Source organism: Adiantum capillus-veneris, chromosome 11 (genome assembly GCF_014529385.1).
Source record: "Adiantum capillus-veneris isolate H3 chromosome 11, ASM1452938v2, whole genome shotgun sequence".
Classification (NCBI taxonomy): Eukaryota; Viridiplantae; Streptophyta; class Polypodiopsida; order Polypodiales; family Pteridaceae; genus Adiantum; species Adiantum capillus-veneris.
The window spans coordinates 82610767-82616557 of record NC_140941.1 but is presented as its reverse complement, the minus strand read 5'-3'; the positions used below and the strand labels follow the sequence as shown (position 1 = coordinate 82616557).

General features: G+C 40.3%; 1 pseudogene; it reads right to left on the bottom strand.

Moving 5' to 3' along the window:
- Window positions 1-209: 209 nt before the first annotated feature.
- On the bottom strand, window positions 210-4043 carry LOC147447552 (uncharacterized; annotated as a pseudogene).
- Between the last annotated feature and the right edge of the window lie 1748 nt (window positions 4044-5791).

Here is a 5791-nt window from a genome sequence, read left to right as displayed (position 1 = left end):
AGAGCCAACACGATAACCATAAACCCAAATCATAGACATAAATTATATGACCAGCACAAGTACCATAAGCTCAGGTCTCATTAATTGAAGCTAGCCATCAAGCGTACATATGAATCTTTGTACATCCTCAAAAATCTATAGCCCACAAAAAATGAAAGTAGATACAAACTGTCATGCAAAAATATAGCCCAAGCACCTAAGACACGATTCTACTTGGCTAATTGCAATGCAGAACCTTCTGCCCAATCAGCAAGGTCCATCTTGAGTGCTTCTACCTCCGCATGGGTGAACCATTTTGATGTCAACTACACAATTTATAAAGTAATCATAGTATTAGTACACTTACATTGAGATTGTATTCACAACATTATAGACAAAGCCACAAAGTGGTATACTCACCCACTTCCTTGGATTGTTACGTCTTGCACCTCCTATAATCAACAGCTTCATAATGAGCATAACATAATATCCACAGTCTTTGGTATTTGACTGTCTTGGCATCTATGCAAGAACCCAAAATCAACTTTGCTCATATTTGTTAGAATCAACAACTAAAGAACTTGTCATACCTCCATAGTCTGAACATGACACTTCTCAGGGTGCAAGAGATCCTCCTTGAGATCAGGATCCATTGTGTATGTTGAAAAATGTTGCAACACCCTATCCATATTAACGTAAGTTTTTATAGACAAAAATGTTGAATAGTACAAAGACGATATTTTCAAAACATACCTCTTTGTAGAGGACATATAGCGATCAATACTATGCACAGAGAGTGAGTCAAAGAAAATGATTGCACTCTTGTCCGTAGGTAGGCTAGTCCAATGGTCTCTTAAAGAAAAATAATTTCAACAAGCTTGAAGCCAAATAGGTCAATGGAAAAAAGATGTGCAAGCAAGTTTGAACTTACTCATCAATAGCTGGAAAAAAGGTCCACATGAATGAGGAAAGATCAACTAGACCGAAGTAGTTGCGTATCACTCTCTTAGATGGTAGAGTTTGCATAAAGGATAGCTATAGGCTATCTATAAACCAAGCCCGATTCAAATTCTCCTCTATTAAGGTATTTTCCAGCCACCTAAGATTTTGCACGTTTAATAAGTTTTTATCCCTTTATCTAATACATCCACAAGAATGTTAAGTTAAAAAAGAGACACACACTTACATCACAAATAATGTCAATGTACAGGAGGAGGCTTTCCTCATTGTAATTTTTGTAAGGAATTTTAGATTGTAGATCACCTCAAGACTATATCTTGATGATAGCAAACGATAAACTTTTTGTTTGAGCAACCTATGCAACTAAAATGGGTGAGAAACTTGCTAACACATTGAAAAAGATTAAAGCCACATTGTAGTAATGAAAGAATAACTGTCAATGCTCTCACATGGAGAGGAAACATTTATGTTCTTGGAGGGCTTGAAACCTTTCGAAGCTCAAACTAAAAACAAAATATGTTGCCACATATAGTTCAATAAAAAGTGATGCTTATGCTTCCTAATGTTTTGCAATGAAAGAGCATTACCTTGCGGATCTCATCAATGGATCTTTCAAGCTTAGTGGCTTTGCATACCTTCGTTGGAGCCTTGATAGAAATTGGTGCCTCGTGTTGATAGAATGGCTAATACACAATTTATGAAATGCACCAATAAATTGTAGCAATATGCTAGCACAAACAAATTATGCACAATTGTTAGGCATTTTTACGGGAGTGATTTCACGATCCATTCTATCATGCACCCCTTCCTCTATATCCTCCTCCTAGACCTCTTGTTGGTCTGCATGTTTGTGTTTCTTGTCGCTCCTAGCCTATTGATACCACATGTATGTCCACAAACAAAATTTAGGGATAATCATGCACATAGAATTAGCATAAGGCCAATATTATTACCCAAGCTACATATCCTTTCCCAATTTTTGCTTCCATTTCTTTGATACGCTCCAGCATACGACTCTCCCACTCTTTCTTTTCATCATCCACATATTTTTGCAACCACTCTTCAAAGTCCATCTTTCCATTCAAGGAGCTAAAAAACCATCTCCTTTGAGAACCCTTGTGTAGATCCTTGAGGTGCTTTCTACGTGCTAGCTTGATTTGGGTCTCAATGCTAGCAAATCTTGTCGTCGATTGTCTATGGGACCGTGAACCCGAAGTTAGTGGATGCTTTTGTCTATTATATGGTCTTCCACGCTTCCTATGAGGAATGCCAATAACAATTCCATGACGCTCTTTTAGGTGATGCATAAGGTCAGAGCGCTTCTCCCATGGTTTAATCCATTGTAAGCAACTTTCATCAACCCAAAAGTAACATTGAAGGGCAACATCCCTTTCTCTTATGACCTCGACATAATACTGTGAGTTCACCCAATGATTTTTTTATTAAAAAAAATTAGACAATTTTAATAAACCTTCTTGTCATTGAAAACCTCTTCAATGACAAAGACCATGAGTTACGATGCTATGGAATTCAACTTGGCAAAATGCTTGCTACACAACATCCTATCACAAGCGGACAAAAAGAAATAATTAATTGACACGAGGAATGCACTTTGCCAGGTTTGATTTGGGTACACACCGTCGATGGTGCTTTGGATGACTCTTCATCCTCTCCTCCTTGTCCATTCATTAGAAAATTTCGGAGGTCATTTGGAGGGCCTTGTAAGAAAATGTATTTCTCTGTCTAGAAACTTTTTTTAAGATGCACATGCACCTTGTGAGTACGTCCAAAAGGACAACTAGACACTCTAAAAATAAGATTTATATTCCCAATCGTCCTTGAAAACGGTCACTTTTTTATTTAATGCGAGCGTCTTTTTCAAGAGGCAGGTGCGGTGCATTCAATGCAGCTTACGTTATCACTGAAAGTTGAAAATTCACAAAATGTCAAATAGTGATAGATTTTGAGGCTTTTGACACCACCAATGCGTCTGGAACGCCAAAATACCCTAAAAATGAATGTCTACTTGTCTCATTCCGACATCCGGAGAGGCAAAAAATGTCAAAAAACCCCAAAAAATGGGCTTTTTACTTAAGGCGCGCGAGGAGGCATTCTAAAATTCTAGAATGCCCCTCTGTGCGCCATTAGTACAAAGCTCCTTTTAGTGATTTTTGGACACTTATCTTTCCAAAAAGCCCCTTTTTAGAGGTTTTTGGACATTTTCCTCTCAAAAAGCTCCCTAAAAAGAGGAAAAAAGGGGTTTTTTACTAACAGCGCGCGAGGAGGCATTCCAAAATTTTGGAATGCCCCCTCGCGCGCCATTAGTAAAATGTTCTTTTAGGGGTTTTTGACATTTTTTGCCTCTTTGGATGTCTGAGCGAGGCAATTGGACATTCATTTCTAAGAGATATGTGCGTTCCGAACGCATTGACAGTATCAAAAATTTCAAAATCTTCCACCACTTGATAGTTTTGTGACTTTTTGAGTTCTAGTGATGACGTAGCCCGTATCAAATGCACCGCATCTACCTTCTGAAAAAGGTGCTCGCATTAAATGAAAGAGAGTGCTCGTCTTCAAGGACCACTAGATTATTAAATGAGGAGAGGGACACCTTTTATATTTTTGTTAATATCAATCTATTTTTCTACGTAACGTAGGCTCTTCTCTCATTGGAGGAGCTTATTTTCCTCTCTCTTCCAAAAGGCCCTCCAAAAGAACTCCGAAATCTCCTAATGTGCCTCTTCTTTGCAATATAGAACAAGAACACCCTCCCCTCCCTCAAGATCGAGTTATTATCATCCTCCTAAACATTATGGTTGAGCTTTTTGCTATGGCAAACAAGAACACAATGAACACTCAAAAGAACAAATGAGAAATACCTTTGAGTTTTCGGAACCCTTTCCATCATCATCCTCCCTCACTTCGGACTTTGACTCCACAAGATCGTCGCATATCATCTTTTGTCTCTCGACCCATTTCAATCTTCACAAATCCACATTTGCACCACGCACGACCTCCTGCCTTTGGACCCCTTTCAATCTTCGTAAATCCACATTCAAACCATGCACAACCTCTTGCCTCCAGACCCCTTTCAATCTTGGCATTGAAACAATCTGGTAAATTCGGGCACGCTAGTAAATTCTGGCTGCTCTAGGTAAATTCGGGCCAAGTTCTCAGGAACGGGATTGAAAGCTCTGCATTAGCGCACATATAGCTAAAGGGGGGGGGGGGGGGGGGGAGAGAGAGAGAGAGAGAGAGAGAGAGAGAGAGAGAGAGAGAGAGAGAGAGAGAGAGAGAGAGAGAGAGAGAGAGAGAGAGAGAGAGAGGGAGAGGAGAGAGAGAGAGAGAGAGAGAGAGAGGGAGGAAAGGAGAGAGAGAGAGGGAGGGAGGGAGGGAGAGAGAGAGAGAGAGAGAGAGGGAGAGAGAGAAAGAAACTCCACACAGGTTGATCACCTGTGGACTGTGACAGGCCTCACCTGAGATTGGCCCTGCAGATTGCGATATTTTTCCTCGCCCCTGCTCCTTTCCCAGTTTCGGGTGCTACAAAGCCTCCTCTCTTTTCTCCCTTTTCAGCGGCCTCCTCTCTCTTCCACCTTTTCGGCAACCTGCAACATGCAACTAATACCCACTTTTCAGCCCCCAATTTTTTAATTCCAACATCCAGGTGATCTACGGCCCTCCATCCTCCGCCCGTTGATCTCATCTAGACAAAGCCCATGTGAGATAGTGAGGAGGTCCGCCAGCGCACGCTTGTCATTTTTTTGGAGTCACACTCACTGTTGCCATTGTTCTCTAATTCACCATTTTTTAGAGCTTGAAGTTTCATATCTCTTGTAAAGCAGGCTATCCCACACATTCATAATCCCTTCCAAAGTGCCCATTCTCACGCACTGCAGCATCCCGACATCCTCGACTCAAGTCTAACAAAAGACCTCAAGTTTTTCAAGCTTCAAAGTGACCTCAACCAAGGGTTTCAAGTAGGGTCTGAAGGACAATCAAGCTTCAAGCACCTTGCAAATGAGCACCATTGAAATGTATACAAAATTAGAGAGCAGAAGCACAATGAGCATGGGATTAGACAATGCCATCAAAAGCAATGGTAAGACCTTCCCGCACATGATGAGCACACACAAGATGCACATTTTGAGTCCTATCTACACTCAAGGCAAAATAAGAAGAGTTTTTGTAATGTACGGAGTCAAGACACTGGCCTTGGAGAGTCTCCAAGTGCAAAGACCGCTCCAAGCCACCATGGGGTAATTTCAAAATTCACTTCAAGAAGAGGAAAATTTGGCAACGCCATTATTAGCATCCACATCAGTCAGTGTTTGGGAAAATTTATTTTTTCAAATATACAAAATTCCTTTCCTTGAATTTGCAAAGAGGAAATTTTAGAAAATTAGGTTAGTTTTTCATGTTTTAGCACTATTTTCTCTATTTTGGGGTGGAATTTCTCCTTTTCCCCTTGCCCTCAACCAGCATTTTAGAAATTGAAAATGGCATGATATTAAGCTGAGACACATTTTTCCCAAACACTGGCATCAACAGCTCTTTTACATCAGTCTTTTTGCATTGCACTTTTTGTTTCAATAAAGACTGATTGCACACCAAAAGGAGAAAAGAAGCACTTGTTCAAGGGGAGGATATGAAGACAAAGGCCATGAAGTAGTTGAAGACAAATCATTGAGGAAGACAAAGGTGCTCTTGGATTAGAGAAAATCAGACATGTTTTAAGATTTTGCTCTTGGATTAGAGCATTGTTTTTTCTCCTGGATTGGAGTGTTATGTTGTTTGTCTCCTAGATTGGGGACGTTTGTTGTCTGTGCTCCTGGATTGGAGTGTTTCCTTTCTT